The sequence below is a fragment of the Leuciscus leuciscus genome, assembly GCF_965113295.1.
Source record: "Leuciscus leuciscus genome assembly, chromosome: 8".
Classification (NCBI taxonomy): domain Eukaryota; kingdom Metazoa; phylum Chordata; class Actinopteri; order Cypriniformes; family Leuciscidae; genus Leuciscus; species Leuciscus leuciscus.
The window spans coordinates 23,677,105-23,692,325 of NC_138732.1; positions in this window are offsets into that span (position 1 = coordinate 23,677,105).

The following is a 15,221-nucleotide window of genomic DNA, read 5'->3' on the forward strand; positions in this document are numbered from 1 at the left end:
ACTCTATAAGTAAACCCACTTCACTAATTACTCTTCGATAGTGCCATAGAAATATACAGAGTAAACGCAGCAACGGAAGTTCAATCGCAAAATTCTCAAGATGGCACTGCACACAATTGTTTCTCTGGAGCAAATTTTAAGATATTAATAGACAGTCATTTAATGACTAATGTTGCTGATAAAATTATTGATTCAAATATGTTTTCTTTATAAGTTGGTGTAATTTATTATATCTGGGGGTAAAAAAAAAAAACGATCTAGTTGTTTATCTATCTAACAGTGACTCATTTGCCTTATTTGTGGCTGTATCAACTGCAGCTGAGCAATTACCATGTGTTTAGAGGGTAAGAACACACAGTACCTCAGTGAGGCTATAAACAATGTCAATGTTCAATTAGGTGTGTTTTTTTTTAATTACAAGTATTCATAACATTATCTGAATAACTGTGCAAATGACTAGCCTAAACTTAACAACCCTTTGCTATTAGCTTATGGGTTGCCATGATTACAAGATCCACTGGAAAATTAAAACACGACGATGCAGGATCCTACTTTAAGATTTATTGCTTTTCCAAGGCAGAATTATTTGATATTATGATGTACAAAAGGCATTATAAAAATGTTGTACGCCCTTGCTGTGTCCAGATGATAAAAATTTGGTATGTGGGTGGGAATGATGGATTCGGGGATGTTTAGACTTGAGAAGGGGGAAGTACACGCTACCTGCGTTTGAGTCTATTGTGCAACGTACAGTAGGGAGGGCCATCTCTTCTGCCTATGGGACAATGTCACACAAATGCGCTGATTTATGAACCACATTCACAGCTACTCAATTCCAGCTCTGTTTATTGAAACTGAAACCATAATCCAGTACGTACTTTTTATTCTTCCATGTGAAAATGACCTGAAATGTCTTTACTTTTTAACATTTGTTTCTTTTTTTAGGGGTGGGGGGTAGATGTGCTGCATGAAATTGCTGCAGCTGATGATACCATGACAAGAAGCAGTGTGATTTACAACACAAATGATATGATAATTGCAGGCTGGCAACTTTCAGGAGCTAGTTAGCCAGTTTTATGGACTGGAAGAGCTTGTTTCCTCTGCTGCCACCTGTTTGGTCTGCAACGATTGGCTGCGGGGCACTTGAGAAAAGGAAAGCAGTCACCCAATTATAGGGTACCGACAGTCAAGTCTAGAAGAGTAATTGATTGGTTTTTGTGAATCAGTGTTAGGAGCTCTAATTAATGCACAATGACTGTTGGCGATCCAAAATCCTTGAGCTAAAACAAGCACGCTCATCAGTGGTTAAATCGATCTTTCAAAAGTAAATTGCTTCTGACTTTGTGCTTGCGCAACAATATTTTGATTGGCCAGGCTTTTTTGTGTACCCAAAACAGTCAGTGAGAGTTTTCTGTTTTGATTACAAATATCTGAATTATTGCAGACATGCCGCTTTGCTTCTTTGAAAACACACCAGCTTCTTTTGTGAGTATCTGTGTGTTTGTTAAACACACAGACAGAGTAATTACACAGAAACATCAGTTAATAGCGTTGAATGGACAAAGGCCGCGAGGCAATCTAAAGAATCATAACAATCATTCAAGTCTTTGGAAATCTTGTGAAAATATGCAATGAAATATGTAGGCACCTTTGTTAATCAGTCAAGAGCTATGAATGATAATTACTCATTTAATAGAGGCCTACTTCTTAGTAGGCATATCCTTTGTATTGATAAATGCTCTTAATAATACAGAGTAAGTATTTGATTATGCATAATCTGAATGTGTAGATGACTTTACAAGCAGGCCTATTTTTTACAGATACAATTTACAGTAGTTGTCCACTAATTTGATTGGCAGAGTAAATATTTCTTTTTTTGCAAATAATAAATATATGGACTAACTTTGTCAGAAATATTAGTATTTAATACTTGATATTAAAGGGTTAGTTCACCAAAGAAAATGAAAATTATCCCACAAGTTACTCATCCTCAAGCCATCTTAGGTGTATATGACTTTCTTCTTTCAGCCAAACACAATTGGAGTTATATTAAAAAAAAATTCTGGCTCTTCCAAGCTTTAGAATGGGAGTGAATAGAGATTTTGAAGCCCAAAAAAGCACATCCATCCATTATAAAAGTAATCTTTACGGCTCCAGGGGGTTAATAAAGGCCTTCTGAAGCGAAGCAATGCATTTTGAAGAAAAATATTAAAAATATTTAAATATAATATTTAAAACTTGATAAAATATAATCATATCATATCGGCTTCCGCCGGTAATTGCCGTACACGATTCTAGTTCCGGCGGAAGAGTGACCTCTAACCCGGCGTATGACATATGATGTAGGAATAGCGTAAGCTTAGGTGAGATTTGACGCCTCTCATGGTTCAAACAAATATGGCTGAGCAACAAACAGAGAGACATTTCTCTTTAAAAATTCTCATTTTAGACTTCTAATTCTTGACTGGCTGTGTTTCGTTTTGCTCCATCTTCTGCGCTCCCGTGTTCATCAATACGTCATGCGTCATACGTCATGCGAGGTCACTCTTTGGCCGGAAGCCAGTGATTATAGTTTATAAAGTTATAAATATGGATTTTCTTTTTACAAAAACGCATCACATCGCGCCAGAAGGCCTTTATTAACCCCCTGTAGCCGTATGGGTTACTTTCATGATGGATTGCTTTTTTGGGCTTCAAAATCTCAGTTACTATTCACTCCCATTATAAAGCTTGGAAGAGCCAGGATATTTTTTTTATATAGGCTAATTCCAATTGTGTTTGGCTGAAAGAAGAAAGTCATATAGCTACACCTAGGATGGCTTGAGGGTGAGTAAATGACGGGATAATTTTCATTTTTGGGTGAACTAACCCTTGAACCTCAATTATTGAACGATTGTATAAAATAAAAAAATCACACTTGCAATCGTCATATATCTTAAATATCGTAAATTCTATGTCTTTTTCCTGTCCCCATCACTTCCGTCTTGCATTTTTTGTCATTTGAATGGATATACTGTGGGTTTTCTGACATGTGTGAGCTGTTGCTCCTTTGTTTCATGCGGTTCATGTAGAAAATTCAACGCTTGATTCCTTGCAAACAGCTTGAGACACTCTGACGTGTGTGTTAAAAACAGAAAAAGCAGGCCCAGCAGATGACTTTGATTGACAGCTGATAGAATGACACTCATGGCTTTTTGCTTATACCAGAAACAGTTTTGCATGGCTTTCACACAGACCTGTTACTAATTAAGTAAATCAACTTGTGGCCAAAGATGATTGTGCATGCTCAACGTGTGTAAAAATACTGCAATTCTACAGTATCATATCATGCCGGTGATTAATAAACATTGATGAGCGCATTTCTTTCCCTGCCAACGCCTCTCCTCCCAGCTCAGCTATAAAACTGACGTGCGTCCCCATTGGCACTCACCAGACAGCGCGAATCAACACCCGACAGCAGGTTTTCTCCAATGTGATCACGCATCCCCTATTTGTGTTCTAGCACATTACTATTTAAGGGGCCCAGCCTGGTACTGGGTGCAGAATTATGATGGAAATCAGTGCATCGGCGTCACGGCCATCCGGTTGCTGTGACTATATTTACCAGTTCCTATATTTATGGATGACAGTAAAGAAAGAGACTGACAATTGACTGAGAAGTTTACACTGCATCCTTACACTTCTGTCTAATGGTCATCATATGCTGCTGAAAAACTTACTTAATGTGTTGCTTAGCTCCTAATAATACATTAGGCATATATTATTACAATGGATATATTTAGAATTCAAATGTAAACGTTGGTCTCTATCTCCACCTGTGGTTGAAACATACTTTAAAATGTCACTTGCGGATATCACGCCAGTTGTGTTTCGATACGGCTTGTTTGCACGGATGAATCCAATATTTGTGGAATCTCCATTGTGTGATCGCCTTATCTGAGTGGATCTGTTATGTTGCACAGCAAGACACCAAAAATGTCCAACAAGGTGTATAAAAAGAAAAAAGACACCAGAGCAAGTAAGTATGCTATGTCTGTCGTTGTGGTTTGGATTTTATTGCACGGACTGGCACAGATTCGATTTTTGAATACAGACTCTATTCCAGGTTTGTTTTTTTCGAAAGGGTGATTCACCAAAGGCCAGTGAAGGTTTCTGTTAGCTGTCCATGTATACAATCCAACTGACTATAGTTCAAACAACACTATTTATTGTAGCAACAGGCTACAACCCATACATAGTATAGCCAAACCTTCTTGTGTTTATGGACATGAACTAAACACGCAAATGCATGGTATTTACCACAAAATCCGACCTACATGGAAACCTTTCACACATGATGAGACACATTCGCTGAATATTAGGCCACGTTCACATAGCAACAGAATACAGTTGTCATTATTTGAGTCCTAAATACGGTTATGTTCACACAGTTCAGTTATTTACGAAAGTGACAAATAAATCGTATTCTATAACCAAACTCGCACCCATATATTTTCAGGACGCACAACCGCATTCTCAGAAAACCCGTGCTATGAACTGAACCGGAATGGACAAACAGGCCCTGTTTACACATGGTTTTAAGATGCGTTTTGGTCGATTGGATCATAAGTGGATGATGCTAAATACAGAGGTGCAAACGGGGTCTAAAACTTTTGAGCTTGTCCACTTTTGACCACTTTTAAAGATAGTCGAAAACGCATTGACTGGATTGCTTTTTTGGTCAAATGCATTCGAACACACACCTACTCTCCGCCTACTGACCTAACGCATAAACATTAAGGGTAAGCTCGCTAGCCAGACGGGACGTAAACTTTCTTTGGCTGAAGATCCAAGTTTGATTTGAAGACGAAAAAAGTACCAAGCACAATGTTCTCTTACCATTCCAGATTTCAAACACTCACTCACAGCGTTCGGCGGCTTCTTGCGGCTGTCAGAGCAGAAACAAAAGCTGAGGCTCTCCGTGTGTTTTTCCATCGTCTCCTTTCATGTTCATATGTATATGTACAAGCTTATTTTGTCCATTTGATCCAAAGATCTGAAAAAAATCCATACATTTACCTGCCCATAGACCCCCCCCCCCCCCCCCCCCCCCCCCCCTTAACAAAATCAGGGTAGAAGTGGTTGAAAGTGGACAAAAGAGATGGATTAGTTGAAAATTGGACATGAATGCCCTCTCAAGTTGTATTTACCACTGGGAAGTTCAGGGATAATTTTTTTGATACCCAAGTTCCCAAGATGGGTGGGCCACAAACTTTAAACATGGTGGAGCGGTGAACGATTGCGATTGAGGGGAGAATTGGTATTCTTTATTCGCTACATCACCATGTCTCGTCTTTAAAGTAGTGCATATTTACATGAATAATCATTGATGTATATGTATTATACACAGTAAAAATAGCCTGTGACGAGCTAATAATCGACTTCAGAAGTGGGAAGTAGGACATTTCCGAAAGCACGTGAAGGCAGCATTAATACCAGGTGTAAACAGGGCCCTAGTTGTGTCACATCATACAGTTAGAGAGCCGAACAAACACGCTGCACAAAACGCTTGTCTACCGTGTGTTGCGGCGGCGTTTCTTGTGTGGTTTCGCCTTTGGTAACTTATAGCAACGGAGATACAGTATGAGCTGTGTGTCTTTGGAAGGTTTTAGATCCAGGCACTGTTCTCCAGCGGATCTGCTCCCATCAGTTTTGTGTCCTACGCACGATTCAAATGCTCGATTGGACTCTTGTCGTGTCAAAAGTGATAAGACTTTTCAGTTTTATGGACGTCTTTGATATTACTTTGATATTACATTTGGTCATTGTCGCTATGGTTACTGGTAAGAGGCTTGACTCCCGTTGCACGTTCATACAGACAGTATTCGAATCGAGACGTTTCTCTAAGTTGCTGTTTGAACGGGACATTTCACCTGTAAGTAAATGCGGTTGACAATCCCAAAAACTGACAGTGTGAAAGCCTATATCTTCCCTATGATAAAGTATGCAAAAAGCAGTATGTCAATAAATGAGTAGGCTGTCCAAATACCTAACTTACATGCTGCGTCTGAAATCGCGTACTGTCTGATTAGGTAGGCTACATTTGAATTTGAATTTACTTTGCGACCGTTAAAAAGTATGCTATAGAGATGAACAGAGACCTTTTTAAGTGCTTATAAGTACCAAGAAAATTGCTCCCCATGGGTTAAATTATACTTAACAATAACAGAAAAAATATTCTTTGCAGTTGATTTTATTGCAGCAATATACTTCATCATGGTTCAGAAATAAGTTCAACATATTCAATGCTTATGAAAGTACACATTTTTGGGCATAGACATTTTTCCTTTTCTAAAAAATGAGCTGAAAAAATTATGAAATTAATTACAGTTAGTTATTTTAATATATTATATATATTTATAATATTTTATATCTTATGTATTTATTTTATTTTATATCTTTAGTAAAGCAAAATCAAAAACTTTTGCAAGATAACAATCAGGGTCCTGAAAAAGCATCAGATGACTGACTGCTGGTCCGTGTTGCTTAAACATATGGAGAAACCCTGTCACTGATTTATTTGAAGCTGCACTGTGCAGGATGATAATGTGCTATTTAGCCATCGGCTAATGGCCTTCTGAATGTAAAGCTTTAGATTTACAACCATAGTTTTCAGTAGATGTGGAAAAATGTGTGGTCCCTCCAAGACAAAGTGGATGAAACGCCAACTAAAGCATTAGCCTCAAGTGGGTATTCAAAGTGTTAAACTCAGAGGTATCGTGTGAGAGACTTTTGAGTATCTAACACTTGTTTCACAACGCTCCTTAATTGCTGCTTTAAGCGCAGAAGAACGTTTTAATATCAGGCCTCGGGTTAAGACTACGTTCCTCTACACTTTATGAAAAGACATGGTATTTCCCTATTATCTGCTCTGTCTTGAATGTCACAGTAAAATTCCTCCTCATAGTTTTTAATAAGCTGCAGTTAGCTCGTGTTGTCTCCTGAAAATAAGGCTTAAACATGGTAATCCAGGAAGGAAAATTGAGACGGGCAGAGTGAGCATCACGTAATTTTGGCCTCAAATGGAGACTAAACATGAAGAGGGAAAGCTGTTTGGTAAATGCTGCTTTTTGAACTCGACCTTGTGACTATTAGTGCGGCAATTCAGTCTCACAATTAAATGTCTGAAGTAGGCTAACTAACCTCTGATAACACAATAATTAATGCTGATTAACAAACTTTACTAAATAGATATAAGGCAGGAGCACCTTTGTCATTAAAGGCAAATTTGCATTATGGTATAATTTCACCATCTCGGTTCAAGGGTGTCAACGTTTACTCCAGTGTTGCTAATTAATTTTCTCCCAAACAGGATGGTTTTATTCAAATGAGCCGATCCCTTCATTAGCACACCTGTGCTCTGCTCCCTCATTAAAATTGGAATCCTGTAAATTTTTACATCCGCAGACAGTGGCTCTGTTACCAAATATTGAGCAAGGTAGCACTGTGTTAATTAATGTTATAACGAGTCGGAGAGTCAACGAGGACTGATTTGCATAACCTGTGCAAAAACAAAACCTGCCGACGAGTCTTTGCTCGGTGCGATTGTCGGAGGTCTCTTCATAAAATATTGCATTGTGTTATTTTCTACCCTCTGGCCCACTAACACACTCACTGACGCCCTGTGGAGAAAAACGCATAGCAGGAAATATCAAAGAAACAATGGTTCATTAAAATGCACTTCAAAAGTCACACGTTGTCAGATGGGAAATTGATATGATGAACTCTTTTTTTTTTTTTGAGCACTATCAGTGTTTCACTGCATTATGTATGGAGGTACTTAATATCCATGCAACAATCCGTTAATCTGTTATTGCCATGGGCATGTCAGCAGTGCCTCGATTCAACGGAAGCAGATCCTGAAATCTGAAAAATTTCTAATTAAACGTAAATAATAATACAAATAAAAAAAAAATATATATATATAACTATATATAAATACACAAAAAGAGACAGGGTTTGAAGGAGTTTATATATAGTAGTATGGGGGAAGATGCCCCCCTTAAGAATGATGTGGATTTACTCTTAAATTGTAACATATTTAGATTTAGATTAAGTTTAGCATATGCAGGATGGTGATGCACCAGACAATGTGGTATTATAGGAAATAAATAGAAACATTTGCTAATTTAGTTGGTGTGTTATCTGTATTCATTGATAATGTGTGTAATGCAGTGCCTACATTTTTATTAGACAGCTGACAATAGTCAGGATAATGCACTTTATCTCTCTTTTTGTATTGAACACAATCATTGTTACCATTGTCATTCAGTGAGTCATAAGGGTAGTAGATATTTTATTTTAATATATATTCACAGGATTAAGTTACTCTACAACATTTACAAATTTGTATTCTGTTTAAGCATTACCTGTCCAGTCAAAGGATTTTTTCTTTCCTCAAATGTTCTGTTGTTTTGTCATTTTTTTATCTCATATTTTTTCTTTTCTTCTGTTCCTTGTTGTTCCTCGTCGTGAAAAAGCAAAAACACTAAAATGTGTAAAAAAAAAGAGAAATAGTTTTAATATTTATATATATTGTAAAGTGTCATTAATGTAAAATACTAAATAAAATGTTTTATTAAAACATTTATTTTGACAACTTAGTTGATAATAATTGAATAACTGATGACAGACAAAGCAAAAAGAGATTCATCTGAAAGGTAAAATTATTCCATAACGTACAGAGGCATATTAATATTTACTTATTTAATTGCCCATATTTTAATTGAAGATATGTTATAATAGCAACACGAATGCAAATTACATAAACACATGTGTACATAAAGTACATAAAATATATACAGTTTTTAATATATTAAAAATGTTACAAAATTTAAAATATATACAGTATATAACACAACTGGAATACTTGATTGTGATTTGTCATCTGTGATTTTCTGGTGTCAAATATATTTGTCCAGTGCCTAATCTTTTTCACTGTCCAGTCGAATCAATATTTCATGTCCATTTATTTACTTCTTAGGTAAGTGAAAAAACCCTTTCAGGGTGATACAAGACCCCTCTGCTTTGTATCTGCTTTATTTTGCCATAATAACTAGCTGACTGAATATCCCTTATGTATTACTTAAAAGAGAAAGATATCTTGGTTATCTCTGTGGAATAACTCAATCATTCTCTATGGCATCACAGATGTAGGCTTCAATCAGGCGTCTCTTTTGTTCACTTCACTCTAATAGTCCGCAGACCAATTGGTGCTGGCGCTGTCTAAATTGGCCATTTGGACATGGGTTATTTATTGGTTATTTGTTTAAAATGGACTGCGGGCAAAGAGCAGGCTTCTCCCTTCCCTTTAAATGGTCTTTTGTGTGATGTATCCTGGGTGCACTCTTCACTCATGCATGCCAAGTGGGGTGTGGTGCCCATGTCCTGCAAATTAGCAGGCCTATTTCCATCCAAAAGTTTGGACAGCTCAGACCAAGCGTTACACGCTGGGCTAAAGAGGGCGGCCATGACCACTGCGGTTGAGCCAGAGGCTGCTCTCTCAATTCAAAACAGTTGACTTAGTTATTACAACTAGGGATTACCCAAATAGTTTTACCATGCTCTGTTAGGTTTTGCTCCTGTAACACGAGCCAGGATTGGCTGCGGGGAGGGTTGTTTATTTAACGTCCATCGTGCTCGCTCACGGGTGGTTCGATAAGGTGCGCTATGAATCCTCATTGTTTTCCCTGCTGTTGACAGAGTGGAGGAGAAGATTTGACGAATGCATTAGCAAAGAAAGCACATACATCATTACAGTGACCTTGTCAAAGCATAAAAGCAAAAACACCAAACAGAAAGAGCGCTCGCTATATATATCTGCCGCGTGCTAAAAAAGACTTTTGGCAGCGAATGATTCATCATATGTTTCTGTTAATGAGAAAGTACGAATGCGCAAGGCTCTTTGCCCGAGAAGTTGGTTGCACAGAATCTTGGCACAAAACCGCCGGTGTGTGATAGAGTTAAATAAATGCACTTAAAGTTGTAATCATAAGCATATGCACCACAGTCTGTTGTGTTATTTTCCAGCACGCTAATCACCAAAAAGCAAATTTAGTGCGTCCTGCCTGTTCAAATTCTGGAAAGACTTCACAGTTAATAATTCATAAGCACTTGCTAATCTCACTGTAGGAGTCTAATTAACGCATCATTAAAAGCATAATTCTGATAATTATAATTTCTCACTTTTTAAATGGGAGCGCCACAGAACCGAGGAGAGCGAGGAAGGGTGTCTGTACAGCCAATTTACTCAGCGAACCAGATGCCAGAAACAGGAGCGGGGCGCAGGAGGAAAGAGCCCCAAGTTAGGGCGCAAACGTCAACCGGTACGCCCCAATTAGATATTAGCGATGCATTCAAGTGACAATCCTACTAAATGCAATGTTGACTCGTGTTTATAGTAATCTGATAATTAAAGATGACTTAAATAATACATTTGAAGATTCGATTAAAGTCACACCACAACTGTAAAGAAAAGGCTAATTCATTTCATCAGGGAACATTTTCGAGATTTGAATGGCGTACGTAAATGTATTTACAGGGAAATATTGGTGTAAATGACTGTGCCTCGCAGTTCATCCTTCTTTTATTATGTCATCAGAAGATGTGCCGGTGTGAGAAAGACCCCAGATGTTCCTGGTGCGGCTGCCGTCCAAATCAATTATTCCACTCTCAGCATGAATTCAATTCTCCTGCACTCATCAGAGGTGTGAATAGGTAAACATCACTCTATCCTCTTTTTCCCTTATGATGCAGCACTGCATAAAATGAGACCACGGGGGTTGTGCGAGCGGAGCTGCGGCTTGTATATATAGCGGCTGGTGTTGCTGTCTTCCCATCACGGCAAGTAGGGTTAAATACGGCACTGATTTCCCTAATGGAACGACACAAATCACAGGCCTGTTACAGATGTGTACCCTTGTTGATGCTCTCTGGAAGTGAACGATTAGGTTCTTCCTTCTCATGCTGCTTGATGGAGTGATTAGATCAAATATCCACTTTCTAAAGTGTCTGATGATCTGAAAGTCTGCCGCGCACCTGTGTTGCGTTTGATGAGACTTCACGTGATTCAACCTGAATAAAGATCCATTGTATTTGCTTTCACACCTGTATGCGATCGGGAGGTGAGAGCTTCGCCACCTCAGGTGTGGGAAGGATGTCGACTCTCTTTTGTGTGCGAATGCGAATGTTGTGTGTGTTGATGTGGATTTGTTTCTTGCATGTGTGTGTGGCACTTTCCATTTTGGTAGGTTTCTTACAAGTCACAAACTGGGTTGAAAAACAAAGACTAGACAAAGAACAGAACTTTTTACACATTTTTTGAGATGCAAAGAAAGGTCATACCACAGAAACAAAATAAAGTCCATTTTCCTCATTAAGAAAGTTTTACACTGAAAGAAGTTAATACTTAAAAAACAAAACAAAAAAACATGCACACTCACATGAGATGACAAGAACATTTTGTTTTGCTAGTATGACTTTATGATACTCCCTTTGCATGTTTAATGAGCAACAGTGCTGAGCGCCTTCTCCAGCTCTGTCAAACACTGTCTCTGGGTTTGTTTTCGTGTTAAATATAGTTTTATTCTACCCATCCTTCAATAACACCCTCTTTGCCAAGTCTGTATTAATTCGACAGATTCATAAAACAATCCAGGCTGAAATGTGCTGCACAAACTGTTAATATCAGACATAAATGATCATTGGTTACATTTACACATACATCTGATTAAAGTCTTGATTATTGTTAAAGAGGCCATATTATGCCCTTGATTTTGTTTTTGGGGTCTACTTGAATAGATTTTCATGCTTAAATGTAAAAAAAAATGTCACATATTTTACATTGTTGCAGCACCTCTTTTCCCTGTTTGTCAGTAACACTCTGTTTAGTTCCTGTTTCTCTGAAGCCCCTTCTTCCAAAAAGCTGACTTGTTTGCTTCTTCGAATTCGAATCACCCCCTATACCCTCAAATAGGCCATTATTTGAGGGAACAGCCATTTGTAGTGGTGTCTGAAACCATAGTTGACGTTATTGAGTGCACTCATTCTATCCCACATTGCACCGCAATAACGAGTGTACAGCCGATGTACACTCAATGGCTGTCCGAATTTACTCACTCGTTGGCATTCACCCCTTCAAGTGAACTGTATGAGGTGACAAATGCGACCTCCGGAGGATGCAGTCTCCGAAATGAGACACAGCTTCCTGACGCAACTCAACCAGGCCTCACCTCTTTTTTTTGTGCCTTGGGTGGTTGTTATTAAAATTAGGAATATTGTGACATGTTCGTTCCCAGATGACAACACAAGACTACAATGGAGGCGTTTCAGGGAATCCAGAAACAGCGCGCACGCACTAAAATAGAGAATAACTCCCTTTGGAGTGACTTTTTTCTTTGTTACTTTGCAGACCTTTTTCATGCTCAAACAGCAACATTACACAATAAAGAAAGTTGAATAATGCATTAAGTCATCTTTAATAACCAGAGGAATTAAGGATTAAGCAAATTAAGATGTTTACAGGTAAACCTCTTCAATTCTGTATACATGATCGTTGCTATTAGGTTTTTCTTCTCTCCACTGAACATGAACCTGTTCACTGGGCTCTTTGGTACATGGTCTGACTCATTCTTTTGGATTAATATGTAAATCTGTTGCATGAGCTTCAGAAGTGTGATTATTTTTTTGTGTGATTTTGATTTGCAATGCTTGAGCTTAGATCTGGTTACTCTAATTATGAGCATAATCACATTAACATAATCACTGTAGCCTATTCTGTTTTGCTTCAGATGGAATTCTCTGATCAACCGATGCAACCAAATAATCCGTTAGTAATCGGATTGAAGGCTCAATCTGACTGAAAAGCCTTCATGTAAACACCTTAATTGATCCGACTGAGCTCGATCCGAACAAAATTTCAATCAGATTGAAAGGGGTGGTTTATTCCTTTTCTAATCCGATCGAGAGAACATGTAAACACTTGATCGGATTGAAAACCGAAACTGAAAGGACTGCGCATGTGCAATGAAGTTGAAATAGCGTAAAGACGTAGTCTATGACGTGCAGAACGAGCTGTTTTTCCTGTTGAGTGAAGTGTCATGTAAATGAGTGTCCCGTCATTCTAAAATTCTCCTTTCACTCAGGGTCTGTGAAGTGGAGAAGGACAACGTCCCACCAGTCCTTGTTTTGGATTTTCATCCACAGACGACTGGTTTTGGGCATGTGTATATGAGCAGCATGGCACAACGGTTCATATGCTCATTGTTTCTAAATTATGACCAGAAATGGATAGATATTAAGTCTGCTGTTTAAAACAAATAAAGAACCAATGTAGGAGAATAGTTATTATGCGCAAACAGCAGAAAACTCTGTATATTTGTGCAGTGTGCACATGTCAAAAAATCTATTCCGATTTGAAGTTTGTGACATATAAACGCACACATCAACCCGATCGCATGTTTTGCGTTCATGTAAAGACTGGTTCTTTTTTTCTTCAGTCGAAAATAAATTAAGGTTTTTGAGGAAAAATTCCAGGATTTTTCTCCATATAGCCTAGTGGACTTCAACGGGAACCAACCGGTTGAAGATCCAAATTGCAGTTTCAATGCAGCTTCAAAGGGCTCAACACGATCCCAACCGAGGAATAAGGGTCTTATCTAGCCAATCGGTCATCTTTTGTGCAAAAGCTAGTGCAAGACGAGTATTTGTGGTTAAAAAGTATATACATTTTTATTTTTGAAAATGACGGATCGTTTCGCTAGATAAGAATTTCCCTTATTCATCGGCTGAAAGAGCAGTTAGCCATCACATATGAAAACAACATTCCTAAATAAGGCTTAAAATAGAAAAGTCTTTTGGATCAGAAGTGGCCATTTTAATACAATGCGACATGACAGAACGGTTAGGTGAGGAACAGAAATGGAAAAGTCTGGAGGAGCAAACTTTAGAAGTTTTAGCATGTGTCTCTCTCGCCTGAGCTGTGATTTAAGGCACCTTACTGTCAGCTGGAAGACCCTGAGGGTGATGGTGGGAAGTAAAGGTGGACTGGGTTGCTATGGTAACACTTGTTCCTATTGCTAGCTGCCTTTAATATCTATATAATATCTCTACATATTTTTGTTTGGCTAAGAAAGTATTTTAATGTCCAAAAATGACAGATTGACTTAATTTTAAATGTTACTTTTTACAAATATAATTATTCCTTAAACAATTCCGTCATTATTTAAGCAAGTATATTGAGCCCCTCTAATGACACTTCCAGTGCAGTGTAACATGAGGATTTCCATAACTATTAACAACACTTAATATGCAGGTGATAATCACTGACTACATAATGAGCTCCTTCCCAGTTCCTCTTTTGCACTTAAGATAAACCATTTACACTCATTATATCTTTTGAAGTAATTGATGTCACCCCCTTAAAGTTCATGCTCCATTAGTGGGTGATAGTGTACAACAGAAAGGGGTGAGATATTTCTAATGCTCTCTTAAAAAACCCTCAGTTCCGGGGCTGCTGCTGCTGACACAATGTGGGCTGGCTGCAGACTCACGCATTGCCGCAGCTACAGATGGCAAATGCTTGTCCAGCCCTGAATCCTCAGTACAAGATGGCTGGATTGGCTCACATCTCTCTATCGCCGTCTGCACACATTAAAGGCGGCCAGCTACTCAGCACATCCCGGCGCAGCAAACAAACGGAGCCCACGTAAAGAAGGTTTCTTGATGTACAGTGTCACTACAGCGGATCTGCGTTCATCTGTAATGCTTGGGCTTTAAGTGCTGGAGGCACTTTGTTGGCATGGCTGAAGTCTGTGTTGAGACAGGAGGCCCACGGCTTTCTGTGACTGACAGACAATGATGATGTCATTGAGTGTGAAGGACTCTGACCTGAACAGAAGAGGGAGGCTGGTGCTTGCGACTCTCCCAGCTGAGGTGCCTGCCGGTGCAGATGGACAGGGGCTGGGTGTGGGTCTCTGTGTGGGAGAGAAGAGAGCTGGGAACAGTACAGAACTGGAGCCATGCTTCAGTCCTCACTCACCTCTGAAGATTGCTCTATGGCTCTGAAGAAAGAGCAAACCACTGTTTTTGAATATTATAGGCCTATCTCAGGAAATTATGCCATCTGTTTAAAAAAATATTTAAAAGATTACTGCTGAACTTTAGGGAATTCATATTTTCCCACC